General features: G+C 37.5%; 1 long non-coding RNA gene across 1 annotated transcript; it reads left to right on the top strand.

Moving 5' to 3' along the window:
- Positions 1-3,475: 3,475 nt before the first annotated feature.
- Positions 3,476-19,013, top strand: LOC114063921. The gene is made up of 4 exons (XR_003572647.1): positions 3,476-3,591; positions 7,048-7,115; positions 9,278-9,312; positions 18,902-19,013. It is a non-coding gene; the product is annotated as an uncharacterized LOC114063921 (long non-coding RNA).
- The last annotated feature ends 1,725 nt before the right edge of the window (positions 19,014-20,738 follow it).

Raw genomic sequence — 20,738 nt, 5'->3', positions numbered from 1 at the left:
CTTCTCTCACATTGTATGTACAGAAACCTGATATGCTTCAATGGAGTTAAATGTTGACCCTTTTCCCCATCCTGACCTTTGCTATATTGAACACAGTTGGGTGCCATTTGGGTTTTTTCCTTCTCCACTGGAGGAGATGTCCATTAAAACTCAGCTGTTTTCACTTAAAGAAGTAGCTGAACCTACTTAAACTACTATTGATAAACTAAATATAGCTGTGGTTTTAAAGGCCCTTAACTGGAAAGTATTATCTACAGTTTGTTAAAAAGAGTTTATGTCTCTTTCCAACACCATCTAACTTAATACCTAAAGGATTTTCTGAAATTGTTATCTTTTGAGAGAAACTTTTTTTTGTGTGTAAATCCTTACGCATTTCAAAAGTAGTGAATGTGTTCACAGGCCTGTGTTCTGCTGTCCAGCCTCTGTTCACAAAGAATCCTTGCTCTGAGCCTGCCACCCAGGTGTGTCTTTTATTTTTTAGCCCCTGCCTGTGCCTGGGTCACTGTGACTTTGAGTGCTGTGTTCAGTGCTGGCCCTGACTTCAGGAAAGACAATGAGGTGCTGGAATGAGTTCAGAGAAGGGCAATGGAGCTGGGGAAGGGTCTAGAGAGAAAGTCCTATGAAAGGGGGCTGAGGGAGCTGGGAGTGTTTAGCCTGGAGAAAAGGAGCCACAAGGGGGACCTTATTTCTCTCTAGAAATCTCTGAAAGATAGTTGTAGCCAGGTGGGGTTTCAGCCTCTTCTCCCAGGCAACAAGTGACAGGACAAGAGGACATGGCCTCAAGCTGTGCCAGGGGATGTCAGGTTGGATTGGACATCAGGAAGAATTTCTTCACAGAAAGGTTTGTCAGGTACTGGAACAACATTGCCCAGGGAAGTGTGGAGTCACCATTCTTGGAAGCGTTCAAGAAATGAGTGGATGTGGCACTCAGTGCTCTGGTCTAATTGACCAGGTGGTGTCTGTTCAAAGGTTGAACTCGATGATCTCAGAGTTCTTTTCCAACCTAAATGATTCTGTGATTCTGTTACTCCCTCCTGGGCTGAGCCCCATCCTGCCATGCTCCCTGACAAGATGGTGCTTCTGTCCCGTGTTCCTGAATATAAATTCTCTTCTCTTGATCAAAAGCTCAGGAAGTTAATTTTGAATATTCAAAAGCAGAACCCACAGATTCTGGTGCTTTGAAAGGCGAACCATGCAGGGCAGAAACCAATATGGCTTTGTTTGGGTTATCATCTGCCTGAGGCTTTAATGATGTTTTTTATCTTCTGCTTGGTTGCTTTCCTTTGTAAATCATTCATCAAAACTTTTATTTTTGTAAAGGAAAGCAAAAAAACTATCTACTCTAGTTACACGATGGATATTATAACTTAAAAAATTATAGATCAATGCTACAATTTAACCAACATTTAGCTGGCATTTATACTTTGCTATTTTAGAGCTTCATGTTGGGGTTACACACTGTATATGCTAGAAATATAAAATATATATGGTATGTGGTGTAGTAATGATATCAATGAAAAGTATTCTTACTTCCTGTATCTCATTGAATAACAAAGGGGGAGAAAATTATGAAACATATGCCCATATGTAGCTAAATTAGGTAACTAAACACAAAGTAGAGAACTCTATCACAAGTTTTTGGCTGCTTGTATGCAGAGTGACATGTCCCCAGGCTAATGAAGAGAAAACTATATGGGAAAAAAATAAACTTTGACTTTCTTCTCAGTACCTTTGCTTTGTCTGTATTTTATTCTTTTGTATTTTTTTCCCATTTTATACATTATAGCACTGGAAAAGCAAAAAAGATAAAGAAAAAGGAGGAAAAAAAGCAAAGCAAATAACCCCCATATGGTTTGTAGCTGTCACTGATATTAATATCTTTCTGTGAAGGCATATTTGAGCTACAGTTAACATAAGTGGTTCACTGCCTTTGTAATGGATATTGTTTATTAAATTGTTCTCTAAGAGAAGATACGAGCAAAGACTATTACAAAAGAAGTGCTGAGTTATCAAGCCTTGTCCAGATTATAGAGTGGCAGTACTGGAGTTACAGAAGTGTCTGAAATTCAAACAATATCTCTTGCTCTCGCTTTTTTCCTCTCCACTACATTAAAAGTTAAAGGTGGGGAGGGAGTTCTTGTGACACTTCTTGTACCTTTGAGTTAAGAATAGCAGTTCTGTCCCTGTAGTGCCCTGTGCTCATTGCCTGCAGTACGAGCAAGTAGTTTGTGTCTTCAAGGAAGTCAAAGAGCAACTGGAGATGATCCATCTTAACTCCCGTTAAGTTCAGCCCACATCATATCACCTTTCAGCTGAGAGTTAGTGACAATGAATTGCTTTTTACCCCCCACCCCCCCATCCTTTCACTCTTTTCTTCATACTTTGTGCAATCAATAACTGCATTCAACAACTCTAGTGGCCAGGTTTATGGCTTGTAGGAATTGCGTATTTCTGTTACCTGGACTGCAGACGCAGAACTCCCTTAAAGGCGTAGCACACATCTTCACAGGGAGAGGAGCTAATGAATTATAGTTGCTAGAGGACATGTAACATTTGTGTGCTGTCCACAGGCACAGAGCTTGCTTATGGTAGCATTATACCAATCTCTTTAGAGAAAGCATGAGAATACTTGGACTTATTTATACATTCCTCAAGCAGACACTATTTTAACATCCTTATCCAGGAAACGAGGTTTTTTTTTCGGAGCAGATCCTTGATTGATGGGAATCCTTGTGGTACATTGATTTTTGATGATGGCATTTCATGCCTGGTCTTAAGCCTACACCCATTTTCTTTTTACTTGCTCTCTGGTTTTCATATATTTTTCTAAAATCATATTCTGTATTATTTTCATTCAGGGAAACAATTGGCAGTTCTGAATGCAAAAACATCACATGCAACCATTCTTAAAAGAGATAAGAAGAATGTTAAATAATTATATTTAAAAAAAAAAAAATTCAAAACCACAAACCAAAACAAGCAAAAGCCCCAAAGTAGAAGAAGATTGTTTTACTCACATTTCAGGGTTTTTTTTCCATCACAGAAGCTGATGAAGACTGTTGAAAAGGGAAATTGCATGGGAAAACATACTCAGAAATTTCCGTTCCCAGCAGTGAAACTGTAAGTTTTCCAATAGTTTTGCATTTCATCTATTTCAGAGGTTGCTATAGTAATGAACTGCTGTAGTAAAAAAAACAGGGTTTCATTTAACTTGTGATATAGAGCTACAATTGGCCTTGATAGTTAGAATTCACATAACCACTGGTTTGTGGCTACAGTAATTAATGCATTATTGTTGGTAAATATTATAGCACAACATTGGTTTATGGCTAAAAATGTCTTTATATTTAGTTGGAGTAATGCTTTATGTTTTGAACCATATTGTAAGTAATGTCTTGGTTGTATATTTAGAATGGAGGAAGTGATGTTTTCAACCTTTCAATATATCTCACACATTTTTGGATTGCAGCTTGGTGTTAATAAGAAACTGGTATTTGAAGATGATGCTGCACTGTAGATATGGAAGAAAACAAGTTTTATGTGAATGGAACCTATTAAAATGTCACTTGAAAGACACTTCAGTGGGACAAGGTAGAAGATACTTTATGTTTTACACTTTATTATACACATATTTTTAAATATGCTACTGATTTCTTTCTGTTTCTGTGGCAGACAGTATAAATCACTGAATAATCCCAATCCATCTTTATTCTCTCCTATCACACCATAACAGATCCTGTATATGCTTTCTTGTTATAAGGAATCTTTTTGAATTTTTTTCCCCACAGAGTATCATAAATACTGTATGTATAACAGTTTTATACTTAATTACAAATCAGCCTGATTGTATAAACATGCTCTAATCTCTTCCTTTAATTTAAGTTAAATGAAACTGTACACAGCAGCAGCCAGACAGCTTCATTTGCCTAATGCACAGAGTAAACAACCACAGAGTTACATCAGAATTCAGGTCTTGTGGCCTCACTCTTCAGAAGTTGTTTTACTAAGAAGAAATAATAATAATAATAATAATAATAATAATAATAATAATAATAATAATAATAATAATAATAATAATATTTTTTGCCTTTGTGGTAAAAATAATACAGAAGTATTATTTAAATACAATTTTCACTTTGAGAAGAAATCCTGTTGATAGACTGATATGTTAAAGATAATGTCAGTCGTGAAAAAAGTCAAGAATTCTGAGCTGAAGAATCATCATCATCATCATCATTGGGTTTTGATATACCACTTTGTTTTTTAGAGTACACATATCATTAATCTCTGAGACAAGGAAAATGTCATGCTTTTTCTTATCTGTCAATGTAATTAAGCATCTTTATTAATGCTACATCTGAGAGCAGATTGCTGAAGAGGAGAAAAAGGTAAATTTGATATTTTCTACATGTAACTCAAATATCAGAATGTTTTACTTGTGTTACTCAATTGTTTTTTTATCAGAATTCATGTCAAAACTGTAGCATTAGTATTCTAAATCTGGATCTTCTTTTTGATCACTGCAATTGTTTTCTCAACTTGACTAGTTCTAAAGATTTGAGATTAGTAATTAAAAAATCAGCCAAATAGTATGATTTTACAAATATTGTGTACAAATACTGCAGCTCATATTATATATACTGTAATTGTGTATTATATTATATTTTAATTGGCATATTTTACAATAAGGTATAATTCTTGCACAGCATTTTATCTGAAAAATGGATATTCCCAGGCCACTTGTTTGAAAGTCAATAAAATTTGTTTCCATTCAAACATAGATAAGAGCTGAGCTCTTGATAAATGTCATGAGCATTCTAACATGCTTTACACAAACATGCTGTGGTGGTACAACCGCCCCCTCCCACCTCCTTGGGCCTTACTGTGATCTCAGAGATGCTCCTTAGGCCTCAGCCTTGATGAACAGCACGTGGGCTCAGCTCCTCTTGAGCTTATCAGAAGCATTGTCTGCTCCCAGGAACTAGTGCTGTATAACGAGCTTATGAGGTTTTTTTATTAAACAGCCTTGGAAACTTAGTATTTTGAATAGCAGCCCAAGTGGATCAACATTTTTATTATTGAATTTTCAAAGAAAGTTACTGACCTAAATTGCAGCCAGGATGGAAAATTGCTATGACTAAAGCCAGCTCTTTTTTGACCCTATAAGCATGGTCCTAAAGGAGACCATTTGAGCTATCCTGGACCACAGAGGGCTGTGACCAGCAACTTCCCTCTGAGTGGGACACCTCTCAGGGCTGGGGAACTCTCAAGGTTGTTATACTTGGAGAACTTTGATGATGGAGCCCCAGCTGATACCCCAACTCCTCAAGGCTCAACCCTTTGCCCACTGAGAAGATGCAAAGACGTCCAATGTGAGTACTTCACTGACCTGGAGGGGAATTTTTTCACAGGGATCTGCTTTGTACAGACCCTTTAGGTCTGTGTGTGTGTGAGTGTGAATATGCCACAGAAAATGGACAGTGAATGTTGCTCTCTGCAATTCTTGAGTACATTAGATTCATATATGATTTAGGACTATGAGTGATTTTCTGTTGGGCTTATAGTAAATTCTGTAGAATCTGTTGTTAAATTTCTTATGTTCAGTTATCAGTTCAGTGCTGTTAAACTTAAGTGCTGTTTAAACTTTTAGGCCTAAACCACTGGTCAAGTCCCAGGCTAAGTTTGGCAAGGGAGTCCACCCTGAACCTTGTGACTCAGTGGGATGGTCTCCCTTGTTCCTTTTCTTCCTTTAACATTTCCCATCTTTACACTTCTTCTATTCCCAGCCTCCACTTGGATCATTTTAGATAAATTTTAGTTTTAGATTTCTTGATTTTAGTCCTATTTTTTCCATGTGCTTTAGCTATCTAGTAAGTAGAAGAGTGAACCTTGAAAAGGATCTTTGCTGTACTTTCACTTTTATATTAAACCTGCTTTTGCCAGGCAACAAAATTGTTTGGGTACCCAGACCCAGTGAACTTCACTTGCTTATAAGTATTTAATCTAAACATAAAATTTTAACCACATTTCCTGAAACATGTCTCAGCTTTCTGTCCTTTCAGTTTTTGGCATTCTGATTGTAAAGACAGTGTGTTCTGGCCTGTTATTTGGAATTTGCAATCAGAGACCTGTCTGGTTTAATTAGAAACCAAGAAATAACTCATGATTTCTAATGACTTCCATAAAATCACAGAATCATAGAATGCTCTAGGTTGAAAGGGACCTTAAAGATCATCCAGTTCTAATCCCTCTGCCATGGGCAGGGACACATTCCACTAGACCAGGTTACTCAGAGCTCTATCCACCCTGGCCTTGAACTCTTCCAGGGGCGGATCACCCGCAACTTTCGTGGGACACCATCTCCAGTGTCTGACCCGCCCTCACAGTAAAGAACTTCTTCCTAATATCAGATTCAAACCTTTTCTCTTTCAGTTTAAAGCCTTTCCACCTTGTCCTCTCCTTTCAGCTGTAGCTTTCAGCTCTCTTGTAGACCCTTTAGGTACTGGAAGGCTACTAGAAAGTCTTCCTGGAGCCTTCTGTTGTCCAGGCTGAACTTTCTCAACTCTCTCAGCCTTTCCTCATACAAGGGTTGCTCCAGCCCTCTGTTAATTTTTCTATCCTGGCTCCACATCCTTCTTATATTGGGGGTGCCAGAGCTGGATGAGGCACTCCAGGTAGGGTCTTACCAGAGCAGAGTAGAATCCCCTCCCTGGATCTGCTACTAACCCTGTACACTTCTTTTTATGCAGCCCAGGATATGATTCTCCACCTCTACTCCAATAGTTTACTTTGTGTGAAAGATTGATCGTTTTTCTGTATAACACAAAGTGTAAACAGCTCACTAAACATTCCATTGCATTTCTCTTTCCTGCCAAAAGATGCTGACTAAATAAAATGCAGAGGAACTCTAAGGCAGATTCACGTTTGCTTTTTTCCCCCCTGAGCAACCAGGGGTGTTAATTAATGGCTTTATTGTGAAATGTGTCATCTTGTACAAGCTCTACCATCAATCTGAAGACAGTTACCAAATAAATTTTCCTTTAACAGACCAAACGCAATGGAATCTGTAAGTGGAAAGTGGGGAGAGACAGAAAACTGGATGATAATATACAACTGTAAGAAAACTGATTGCAAACATGATCTTTTACAACCCATTGAGAAAAGAGTGCCCCTAAAACCATGCAGTTCACAGTGACTTACTGCATCCACTCAGGGTACTGGAAGTACATGTTCAAAAGAGATTGATTCATACATGGTAATCACAACTCACTTGTAAAAATGAATAGGTAAAATAAATTAATCAAACACATATTAACAAGAAAATCCTTCACCAGTAGTAATTTAAATATTTAATAGAGCCTATATTAATTAATTTCAGTGAAGGGGAAGATAGAAATCCTAATAATTTTTCCAGGACCTTAAATGAACCTGCCTTCCAGGGATGTGATACAGTGGATGTGATTTGAGATCGATGAGAAGCAAACCATGATGAGCTTGTAGCTGCATAGTGTGATAATTTATACTCTTTTACATGTAATAACTATGTTTGACTCAATGAGGAAACATGAGAGAGTGCTCATTTTCGTGCTGTAGTATTGCAAAACAAATCTTTACTAGGATTAGAGTTATTTTCCCTCTCTTTTTATGTACCTTTACATATCTTTATAAACTAAGTGGTCTTGATTCCCCCACCAGCTGGGATATTTTTCTTACTCCTCAGAAGATACATTTTATTCCCCTTTACCTACTGTACAGGAGAAATATTCTTCCATTTCTGTATTTGCTTATGTGGTATTCATGTGGGAATAAGGCTACTAGGGCTGATATTTAGTTCTTTTCCTGGAGCTGGATGGGTCACCCTAATAGAATGCTGTTACTAACTAGCTATGGTCCCTTTCTAAGTGTCATATTAAAAGGGGCAGAAATTAAGAATTTTCTTCCAACCTGTATTGATTTATTTTTGTCTATCAGTGTCCTCCTCGTAGGAGATCAAAGCCTTTTGATGTCCAAACGAATCTGTTAGCATCTCACCTAATGAGACCCTTGGTTTAACAGGTTTGCTGAGAGGGACAGCGTGTTTGATACCTTTTTATACAAGGACAGCACTTCATAGCAGTAGGAAAACCCTTCAGCATGTTTCTCCTACGAGTTATTTCACCATCAACTAAGCTGTCAGCACCTAGAAATGGACTCACTCTAACAGTTCATGAAATAACATGTTTATTAATACAAATTTGTGACAATTTGTGGGGTATGTTGTGTCTGGAATGGGGTCTAACTGCAAAAACACACTTAAACTATGTAATAGTAATAATAAAGCCAAGCACAGGCACACACACTAGAGCAAAAGCACCTTACAATGAAGTACAAATTTTAAAGTACTATAAAGCAAAAGTAAAGGTTAGTGTATGTCTATAAAGGGATCGCTCACCCCAAGGCATCCTGAGAAGATGGTGAGAGAGAAAGGTAGACCACTGGTTACCTCTGCAGAGTTGATAGAACTTCTCCCCTGGTTTTGCTTATGTCCAATCTCTTTTTATACATTTTTCTAAGGCAGTTCAAGTGACTATAGTCAATAAACTAATTTTGGGGTGATGGAGAGCTGAAATAGGCCCAAAGGCCTACTTCCCAAGTTCCCAGCAGCCAAGATGTTTGGAAAAAAGGCCATGTTATCTCCATATCACTCCTTTATTTGTTTTAATCCTTTTATCAGTTTCTGGGAATGTCTCTCCAGGACCTTGGGTTTTCCAGGAAACCTTCAGGAGGTTTTTTTAATCCTTTTGTGTAGCCTTTCTATCACTTTATACTAAGGAAGGTGTTGAGCCACAGGAAAACTTTCAGTAGGTGTGACGTGGTTCTTTTGATCTGTTTATATTTAGCCACAATTTGCATGGTGTTTTATATGTATGAAATAATTCAGTCACTCCATAGTTGTTATCACAGTTGTGGACTTCTTGATCATTATGTTTATACTACATTATTGGATTTTTAAAGGTGGATTACACTTCTTAACAAGTAGAAGGTTCTAAGCTGCATATTTTGGTGGCTGTAACTATTAAAAAGTCAGTTGCATGCTCATGTTGTCCATAAACTTTGCTGCTATAATATTTTCTTTATGTGGGAATATTATTGAGCAGTTTTTGTTCTTTTTAATTAACCCCTACTTTCCCATTAAACCAAAGTTCCAACAAAACGCAAACCAAAGAGATTTTTGTAAGTATATGTGGAATTTTACTTAAAAATGTACTAACAGCACTGTCCTAACCATTTTTTACAGTGACACAAGAACTGCAACATAAAGATTCTAACAAGGTAGTTGATTACAATTTTAAAGTCTTGAATGATACTTTTCTTTTTTTCTCAGCTGCCAAATGTGAGTTTTTACTATGTAAAACTAGAGAAATCAAGACCACTCAGCAAATTTGGTTCCCAAGTAGGGAGGGATGCATAGAAAGGAGACACACATTGCTCCAACTTTTAGTTTTGCCACTGCACACATAGAAAGTAAATCCAGTCCTATGGTGTGTTTTCTGTGCTATGAAAAACACAAAAATTCTAAATTTAAGAAAAACATATTCAACATCTGAATAAATGGGCTCCTCTGATGTTACTGGTCCTGTTACAAAATCCATTTTGGAAAACATGTTTCTGGAAAACAGAACAAATATGAACACAAATTGTGCTCCTTTAATCTACAACTTGTCTCTCCCAGCTGAAAGTAGAAATATCCAAATATTAAGCATTCTTTGTTCTTCCCTGGAAGGGAGTCAAGAAAATAAAGATATGGACTATTGAACATCTCTCTTCTTTGCCCATAAAGATTCCCTGAAAGCCTCCTCTCCATTCTGCTTAGCAAGGAGCCAATGTCAGAATTTCCTTTTGACTACCCAAATTTGACCAGAATTATTCATTTCTGCAATATTTTTGACATCATATGAATTTTTTTCATTTTATTATAATAAAATTTCTCACTCTGTAGCCTGTCTGATTATGAGCCATTACTAATATGTAAAAAGACAATGTAAAACAGTAATGAAAAAACCAAATGTAAATACTTTCTTAGAATATATATTGGATTTTTTTTCTTGAAATATCTTTTTCATTTTGCAGAAATCTTATTGTGTGTGGTATATTTGTTCTGCAAATCCACTAGAAAGTGTTTTTCTGAACAAGTATTTTCAATCATAATCTGTTTTGATTAATATTTTGCAGCAATATTTTTCAACAAATGTAGTGATAAAATGTTAAAGTTACAATTTCAAGTACAGGAGGCTTAGAGAAATCCAGTTGCCACAGTCTGTGAGTGTATCATAATTCAACAAAGCACCCACAAATTATTTTCTGTATAGTTCTGTCCTCATTCACTTGATGCAATGGCCTTTCCCTTCATTGCCTCCAAATGCCACGGATCAACCAGGCAATTTTCCAGTGTGGCATCTGCTGTCCTGATTTTGGCGGAGGCTGCTTTTCAAAATCTCTCTTCTACATCCAAATAGGAGTTTGTAGAGGTGAAGTGTAAAAATGTGGCTTACTTTTTTTTGCCGCTTTGTTCCAGTCCATATGAGGCTTTGCTTTGGGGAGTAAGTCAGTCTCATCTCTTCATGTTACTCTGAGGTCAACTGATCAGACTTAAGTAGGAGCATGTAGGCATTGGAAATGTCTGGAGTCATGTGTTCCCATGATTCCCCCTAAACTATGGACAGTATCATAATTTAAAAGTTTTCTAAGAAATAATGTATTTCTTTTAAAAATAGATACATATTGGTGTATTTGATGAAGCATGTTGCTGCAAAATATTAGTTTTATAACAGAAAATACTAGTTCAGCAAAATGCTTCATTTTATATTGCGTTTGGCATGGGCAGAAGAAAAATCTTTGTGTGTCACAGACACTGCCAAGATCCAGGGAAGAGTAGTTTTTACGTTAAACTTACATACATTTTCTATTAACTCTTGAAATCTCTCAAATATAACTTTTTTTTCCCATTGTGATTCCCAAAAGTGCACTGACTCTGTCTACATGCACTTATTATGAATCTAGATGAACAGAGCAGGATTCAGGTACCTAAAAATAGGCTCTGCTGGTACTGGGAGGAGTCCCACTGAGGAACAGCAGTCTGGACATAAATGTGTTTCTCAAAACCCTCAAAAAACTGCCAAACGACACCAGTTGTTTATTTATTGGTAGCTGAATGGTCTCTTTACAAAACAATTCAAGTGCCTACCATTAGGTGTCTAACAGCATTTTAGACATCCTAGGGTATCCTGCCAACCCAAGATGCCCCTTTGCAGATCTCCCACGGATCCACTGTCACATGTGGCAGCTCTAAGCAGATGTTTCAGGTATTCTGTGGTATAGAACAGCTCTACATAGATGCGTTTATGCATTTGAATTGTTCCGCTACATTCAGACATCTAAATTTAGTTGTCTGCAGTGTGGTACTGAAAGACATCATGGGGTATTCAATTCTATATTGGAGCAGTTTCAGCTCATCTGGGCTATTTAAGAACTGCCCGCCTGGATAAGTTATAATTGAACAAATAAAAGGTGAATTGCTTGTTACAGTATGCTCACCACATACGTGTATACGCATGTACAGTTACAACGTATTGCATTCTCTGCATTCTCTTATTGCTAAAACTGATTTCAGTCTGAAACTCAATCTCATAACAACCAGAACCCAGATGTGTGCAAGTCTGGCAAGCAATCAGGCATGAAAGTGCCCTTATCTGGGCAGTCTGTTCAGGGATGGTGCCATTCCACAGAGGATGAGGTGCCATCAGCTTTCGAACCCCTCCCAGCACTTCTTGGGTTCTGCTTAGGAGTGTGCTTGGTTTGATGTGGCTCACTGGAATCAGTCAGGGGATGACAGTGGTTAATCTTTTTATCTTGTCCCACGTCTGTGAGTTACCAGGATTTAATCACTGTCTCTGTTTTAGATCTTGTTGTCTTGAGAATTTGCAGGTGGATTTGTGGGTGTCAGCAACACAGGTCATTTTTATTGCCCCTGTCCTTTCATTTTTATTTTCTTTTTTTATTACAAAGTCCTAGTAGATTTCTAGGCTTCTATTTTCTTATACTTCATAGACAGTTCAGTATGTACCGGTAAAAACTGACATGTACTATTTTATGATATTCATAAGTTTTCTTCTCAAAAGTCTCCCAAGCTTCTGGTGTATTTCAGCAGTATATTGTCATAAACTTTCCACTTTCCTAGCCTGGAATTGCAAATGAAGATTACAGTTCTCTTCTCTCTCTGCAATAATTTTTGTCTTTAAATTCTAACCTAATGCACTCTTCATATGCCCTGTGTCGGTTTTATTGGATTCTGATGAGCTTTATGATGTGCCTTCCCAGTTTCTCATTCTCTATTATTCACCTCACATTATCCATTTTTATCCAAGACAAACTGGAGAGGAACTTTGAAAAGAAGCAGAAGAGTCACGTGCCATTGCTAGGACAGACACAGTCTTGCTGTGCTCTGCCATCATACTTTCTCTGACTGTCCTGCTGAGTATTTGTTAAGGGCTTCCTCTCAGGCTAGTCTGAACTTTAGTGGTTATAACAGAGATGATGAATTGTGCAAGAAATAGGCAGAAATTTTGAGTAAGTTCTTCTTAGTAAGAGGAAACTTATTTTTTTGTATGATTCCGTTACAGAGCATGTTTCTGGCAATGTTAGGCATTTGTATGCAATTAAAAAACCCTGGAAGTTTGTATCATCAGCCTCATATTCTGGTATTAACAGCAGGAGGAAAAAAATAGTAGAAAAAAAATGTGTTGAAATACTTTATATTCAGAAAGTTACGTTTATTTGGAAAGTTTTTTCAGAACCACTGGAATAGTGATGAAAGTCTGTTGGTAAAAGGGTGAAAATGGAGACTTGAAAGACAGGTTAAATCACTGGAATCCAGCCTCTTCAGAGCTCTGTATTGGCTCAGGCTGTTGCCTTCTGTAGCCACTCTGACAAGACGTCCAGTTCCAGATACTGCGGTTCACACAAAAGTAAAGTTCAGTTGAAATGTGCTCCTAATGACTCTGTGTGACTCTTGGGCATCTCTTGTGTCTCTGCAGCTGAGAAGACCACCAGCAAGGAGGGGGCTAAAAGGACATGGAGAGGGACTGAGAGGTGATGGCAGCCCTCAGATGAGAGTTTGCCCCTGCAGACGCTGATGTCTCCCCATGGGCCTGGGATGTGGAGTGTGTCCATGCCCAGGCATATGAGGAAGCATCAAGAGCTACAGCCAGTTCCTTGGGGAGCCACGGGTCAGGGCTTAGCCTTGGAGGCAGCACAGGGCACACAGTGGACTTCTCCCTCCTCACTCAGTTGCTGAAGACTTTCAAAACTTTCTATGGAATGCCACAGATCCGAGGAAAAGGAGAGCTGCACAGCGCACATCTACTGTCTGCCATATCCTCAGAGGTAGCTGTGCTATTCCCATTCCCCTTTTCCATGTGAATCTTTCCTCAAAACAGTTTCTGATTTTTTGGCTCATCAGACAGGTGTTCTGTTTTGCCTGGTCAATCCCTTTCGGGATTTCCTTGTTGTCCTCATGTACATGTCCTGCTGGATTTGCATTTTGTCCTGGTTTCTCATGCATGCCTGAGGCTGTCTCAGAGGTGTTCTATGGATGTCCTGCTGGGGCAGATGTGGTCTCTTTGTTTCCCCTTTGCAGCAGGCAGCTAATCTGAGGCTGTTCAGAGATAACATGGGTATGGCAGGTTCAAAAGGGCCACTCGTTGTGGGCAGCCCCATATGTGCCATGGGCAGCACCAAAGGAGTGTCTTGCAGAGGTTTCCCCCAGAACAGAATAACAGCCCTCACTGAGTGCCCAATGGACATGACAACCAGGACAGGACAGTGCCTGTGTTGGGCTGCATGCCCTGCCTCTGATGTGTGGCTTCCAAGAAAGCTTATCAGACAGGAGAGGAAGGGGCAGTGGGTTGTGATATGAAAGATCAGGGGTGAGACAACCAAGCCACACCAGCCCTTGGGATCTGACAGCCAGAAAATTCACTGGAGACTTTCTTAATACCTGTGGATGCGGTCCAGGCAGTATGTCTGGGATGGTATAGCGTGGTAGGAATTTTGACTCCTTGACAATGGAAGTCTGTATATGCAGCCAAAATTAGTAACATGCTCATGGTTATTTATGAAATATATTTTTAAATAATTTATGAAGCACAGGGACAAACCCTTTTCTCTTGGCCACTACCTGATGGTCAAAGTGCTGATAAACTATTCTTTGTCTGATGTAAGCATCTACAGTACATGAGTACTGTTACATTTTATTATTTTAAGTGGCAAAACCTGCATAGGCTTTTCCATCAGAACTGGTTTAGGTCTGCACAACGTTCACTTTGTTACAGACTAAAACTGTTTGTGGTTTTAAATCCAAACCCATTGTCGGACTGATAAAATGTCTGCTCTCTGCAAATGAGCTTCCTACTGGTAGATTGCAATTCACGGCAAGGTCTGCCTCTGTCAATTCATACAACAATCTCAGGTAGGCCGAGTGGAACAAAATGAGTATTTTCTGCAAGTGAATTAATTTCCCTTGTGGTTAGTGGGCAGTTTTGTGTGGACAATGGAAATTTTGTATATATTTTTTTTTCTTTTAAACAGTATCTGCAAATAACACACACATCCCACAGAAGGAAAATTTAAAATGTTTGTTCAGTTCAAGTCAGTAAACAAGTATTTTGTGCTGATGAGATTTAGCATGGAATTATGGGAGCCCAGAGATTTCATAAACCAGCTCAGTTGGCTGTCAGACATCTGTTTATGTAATAAGAGATCAAGGAGATGAAATGATAGTTGATGGGACTCTGTAAAAAAAAAAATTTGGAGTGGTTATATACCACCTATGTAACTCGCTATTACTTTTTCAATCCTCGGTTGAAAACTTATTTTGCACTTCTGAAGTGCATTGATTTCTTTTAAAAGATTTCTATAGGAAAAAAGTTCACAGCACAGGACTGAAGCAAACTTTAAGTTAGGCTCAGTTATGTTTGTTTATCTGCCTATACACAGAAAAACTGTGATGAAATTAGTCATATGCATAACATCCACAAGAAGAGAAGCAGTAGAAAGCGTATTGAACTGTGAGGCTCAGTCTGCGTGAGATTCAATGCTTGCTCAAATTGAGCTTTCTCTGCTCCTAGGATGCCAGTTTAACTGTGTCATGGCAGGTTTTCTGACACCCTCCAGAGAACTTTGCGTGCAAAAACTATTTAGAGACTGCCTGCTCTCTTTCTAGAACATGGTAGAAGTATTTCATTTCACTTTTTTGCATATTTGAAGTTGGCAGGATTTGTGGGTGATAGCAAACCCAACACGTTGCCTACACCCATTAAGACCAATACTTGGCTCTATCTGTGTGTACATGGACCTCTGGAACTAAGGAGAACAGAAACACCAAAGCTTGGATGGGCTGTTACTGACCTCATGTCTAGAATTTCCCAGCAAATGGTCCTCCTAACTATGACTTTAACTTGAGCCCTTAAGACTCCTTCCCCTAATTTTGTTATAAATCACTCAGTTCACATTAGATTACCTGACACATTTGCTATCTAAGGACTCTGAAAGCTTTTTTCTTAATCAGCAAGATATAACCTTTTTCACTTAGGGCAGCTTATTTCAGGCCAATTGATCTATATAGAAGCAAAATGTAGGTGAAAGAAAAAACTGTGTAGAAGGAATCATAACTGGATTAATTTCTACTGAATGGAAATAGCAGTACAGACAAAGGACAAGAAAAGCAGAAGCAGTGTTTGGGCAGACACAAAAGGAATAGTAAAATTAGAGATTTCTCTTTATGAAGGCAACAAAAAAAAATATGTTCTCGAGGTACAAGTGTACAGGTTACAATGAAAGGGCAGTAGATGAGCAAAGTAGAAGCCATATGGCAATTTAGCAATTACCCAGTTAATGAGAGATATGGAAAATAAGCATTTAGGCAAATAATGCTCAATTAATCAGTCAGGCAATTAAACAATACTATGAAATGTCTTATGGCTCCTACCTGTTCCATTAAATGTAGGGAGAAAGAGCCCTAGGTTGTCTTTACATATTAAAATGCTGAGCCTCCAGTGCCCATTAGAAATTAAATACTAAAGACGGGAAGGCAGACTAAGATCTTTTAAAAGTAAGACTCATTTACAGTAAATGAAACAAACAGATCATAACAGCTGGTTCAGTTTAGATGAGTTCCCTCCATTTGTAAACAACACATTGCTGGGATAAGGGTGGCAAAACGTGGTAGGTTATGAGAAATGGTAAAACTTATGTTATGGTTTTGTATTACAAACATTGTGTGTGCTACCAGAAAGTATGAGATAAAACAGTAAAAGCTGTCTGTCTGAAAGGCTGAAGTTTATCAGATTGGTGGGACTGCTAATAAATCCTGATGAATAATAGCAGTGAATATGATGATAAGTATGAGAGCAGTTTGCACTTAACATTAAAGGACTTAAAAAACTTTTCAAAAGATTTTCTGATGCAAATATGTTTATTCTCTTTCTTAGTTCATTTTTAATGGCCTGGTGTGTATCTGAAATATTGAAGAATTTTTTATTTCGAAATTAGTAGGCCGCTTAGCTCTAAATATGATTTCCATCTTGTCCATAGTGTTGTTATTTTAAAATTACTTGGGAATGATCTGTGGAAAATGTCATACTGTCAATTAGCCACTCCATTGGTTTTCTTTTTTTTTTTTAAATATCACCTGAAAATGTTGTGAATTCCTAAAACATACATGGCATACATAGATGTAAACTGGTAAGAGTGAAAAATCAGAATCTCATAAGCAACTCATTTCAGGTAACATGAAGTCAGATGACATTTCTACTGTTGGTAATAGGTTGACAGAATTCACCATCAGTCACACAATATGCCTGTCTCATCTGGAGTTACTTTCATTAAATCACAAATCACTGCAGTCACTACAAATAACAAACCTACTGCATATTTATTTCAAAATAAGCTCTCTGTGAAAAAAAAAATCCATCTTATGGGTGTGTGTTGTTGCTGTAATAGACGCTCCAAGTCACATGGCTTAGATAAAAATGGAATTGGTAAGACTAAGTACATACAAATAAGTTAAACTCCTTGCATTATTATCTTTCTGGTTCTGCATTTTGCAGCTGATACAAAAGAACATAGGGAAAACATACGGAATTCAAACATAGGGGTTGCTTCAAAATTTGAACAAAGCAGCAGACAACTGGCCCAGGTATATCCTAGCAAGAAAACAAACAAACAAACATTGAGTAGCTGGCAAATAATACTTGTAGTCCTCGAATTTACCCTGGTTGTTTCTGTTTCAAGGACAGGACTACTAACCCAGAACTCAACACTATTTACTGTTTCATTTTGCACATATGGATACATGCCTGGAATATTTTGCATATATTTTGTGGCAGAAAATTAGTCTCAAAGGTCTGAAGGGCACAGAGGATTTGCTTGGATTCTAACAGTCAGTGCCCAGCCACTAGTTTGGCTTCATAAAATCCAACCCTTAGCACAGTCTAATAAAGGCAAAATCTGTAGAGCACTTTTTCCCCAAATTTCAAGGAAATTGTTTAGTGAAATTTTAGCCTAGCATTGTGAAGCTCAAACATATGGATAGGTGGAATTGCATTTTTTAAAATATGAAAAATCTGACTAGTAAAGCGTAAGGACCCAATCAGTGCATGCTGAACCAGAAGGAGAAGCCCAGACATTTTGTTAACGAAGATTCAACCTGAGCTGATTGAATAGGAAACTCAGAATAGCAACAGTACAAGAACATGCTGTGAAAAAGCCCTTCTTAAGTTCAAAGTAAATGGTAATAACATATGGTGGCAATAAACCACCTTTCTTCTGATTTTCTCAAAGCGTTTTGAACCCTTAAGGAACTCCAAGGCACGCCTTGGTGCTTGGTGGTCCTCCAGCCAGAGGTCCAAGCAGGTGCAGCTCTGGACAGGCTTAGTGGGTTAATTTGGAAAAGCCATGCAACTGCAGCAGCGTGGCCAGACAGTTCTGTTGATTAGTTTGGTGTCCCAGCAGAGATAATTAGCTCCACACTAATGCAGCTTTGCTGTACTTATTGTCATTAGTACTTTGTTTGGCATAAGCTCAGATTTCTCCTCAGTTGTCCACTTTATGGCACAGAACTTACTCTTAATTTTTATAGTCTCTGGACAAAACGTGTCATAGTAATTGGGAAGCCAAAGAACAGAAGTGGGAAGGATCTGACTGAGAGGCAACAAAGCCAAGTCCCTAAACACATGAAAGCTTTAGTGACTTCTGAGACTTGTAGATAATCCACATTTCAAGTCTGTGCTGACAGTGGGCTTAGTACTACAGATATATTTCTATAGACATGTTTAATTTTATGGAATATAAGTTTAAAAAAACCAGAACACTAATTGATGAGAGAAACAAAAAATGGAAGGCTACTTTTTTGTTGTTGTTGTTGTTAAGGGAACCAGAAGTAGTTGTTTGTTATACACACAGAGTGTTTCTGCAATATGCTAATATCTTCCTTGTGAATGGGCATTTCTGAGGGAGGTAAACCAATAGATGACACAAGTTTTAGTTCAGTTTCTCAAATCTTTAACAATTTCACAGCTTCCTAAGGGATTTTCTAGCATTTGAAAAAGTGTGTATTTCCTCTGTTTCAAACATATCTTCATTGACTGAGCTACAATGTCAAAATCACCACAGACATCCATATTCATTCAGTATAATGTCTAAATAGAAAAGGGCCAAAAAACATTTCTTGTAAGATGTGTATTATTTTCCTGTGTTGTATTTTTTTTTTAATGTGCCAACCTTTATTTGTAAATGCATAATGCTATTTATAATTTTAATGACTCATTAACAACCGTGCTAGTTGTTAATGACTAATCATTTCTAGATAATGGTCAACATTATCAGATATAAAGAGTATTCTGGGCTGCATTAGGAGGAGTCTTCTCAGAAGATTGAGGGAGGTGATCCTTCCTCTCTGCTTAGAACTGGTGAGAGGCATCTGGAGTGCTGGATCCAGTGTTGGGTTTTCCAATAAAAAGCAGATGCCGGAGTGAGACTTTCCTGGCTATTGGGAATTTACAGTTTTAGGCTCATTTAATCTTTCACGTTATTTAACTGTATGTCTTTCAGAAAAAGCTGCAGTATGAATTTTCCCCATTAGAAGGTACTTAATAGTGTTTGGGGTGGTTTTGTTTGTTGTTTTGTTTTTGGTTTTTTTTTAATACCAAAGCTCAGGGAGCCACTGTTTCTTTACACTTTTTTTTACTGTGTGCTCACAATAATCGCATACATATAACCAAATTTCCATAATGCAAACCACAGATAAAGGCAACAGTTAATAAGAAAATACAAGTTAATAATCTTTTAACATGCATAAAATATGCATTATGTATTTTCCTTGTCAAAAGTGTTGCCAGAGATCAATGTTTTTATTTTCTGAAAATGTGACTCAAAATAATTGTGTAGGATTTGCAGAAAAGATTTATTATTGCTCTAATTGTAAAAATGAAGCAGGGTGAGGGTTTTTTTGCCTAAGCTAGTACTAAATATTATCTCTTTGTAAAAGCCTCTCCTATCCTTTAATTGCCATATCGACTGCAATTTAAAATCCGCAGAAAGTATAAATAGGCCAAATGAGATGTGCAAGGTTTCATTTGTGTACTTATTTTTAATTGTTATGCAGTTCTGTTTTGCTACTGAATGATTAATGATAATACTTTGAATGTCTAGGATAAATAATGCAGTAAGAGAAGAAAATGTTTAACTAATATTTACTCATTATGCTTTACTGAACATTCAGGTAGGTTGTTGGGCAACTTTAATGCCTAAATCTGAAGTGCTGTTTTGGGTGACGTTTTGGAAATCTCCCACTTGAATGGTATAATAACATTTGATTCTGAAAAATTCAGAAATACCATATACACATGAAACATGATTTCCAGTTATTAAACTTTATTACTTTGATAAACATACTCCTGAGATGCTGATGTTTGACATTAAGATATCAGTATGTGTGTGTGTGGCTGTAGGAAGAGTTGTTTCTTATTTTTCCATTGCAAAAGGGCTGGTTTTATGCAGTGATATCTTTGCTGACATAAATGAACTCAGTGACTACAGGACATCTTACTGCTTCTTCCTACATCCCCCCCACGTCTCATGCCCTACACTGTCAGTGGATATTCTATTACAGCTACTGCAAGTCACCATAATACTTTAAAAAATTAGTTTTTTTCTAATTCAAATAGTTCATAATGTAGACTAAGCATTGGCTCTAGGATAGTAATTCTGATTAAGAAGGTTGGGGAGAATTTCTCAGTACAACAAAGAAGAAATTATGCAGAATAAAACTTTAATGAGAAATATGAAATTTGGAAAGGGAATATGTTTTTTTCAGAAACTATCAAAGGTAAGGGTTAGCAAGAGTCTGAGAAGGATAAAATGAGAGGAAAATTATTAAAAGGTCAAAAGGAATAAGGATTAGACCTGCATGAACACCTTGAACTCTTGAAGAATCTGTTTAATTCCTTGGCTTTCCAGAAGTTTTATATCAGATAGTCTGGAAATATAGTGATGATAGTTACCTGTGCTCATATTCTGTAGTAGTCAATGGCACTGAAATATCCTGAGGCTTTCTAAAACTCATTTATTTTAAGTATATTTAGAGTAAATTGCATTCAGCTACCAGAAATTTATAAAAAACAATTTTTATAGAGGATCAGATA

Source organism: Empidonax traillii, unplaced genomic scaffold (genome assembly GCF_003031625.1).
Source record: "Empidonax traillii isolate 1590-97213 ecotype Southwest subspecies unplaced genomic scaffold, ASM303162v1 scaffold500:size455409, whole genome shotgun sequence".
Taxonomy (NCBI): domain Eukaryota; kingdom Metazoa; phylum Chordata; class Aves; order Passeriformes; family Tyrannidae; genus Empidonax; species Empidonax traillii.
Note: the sequence above shows the minus strand (reverse complement) of the source record. Positions and strands in the feature narration are given on the sequence as shown.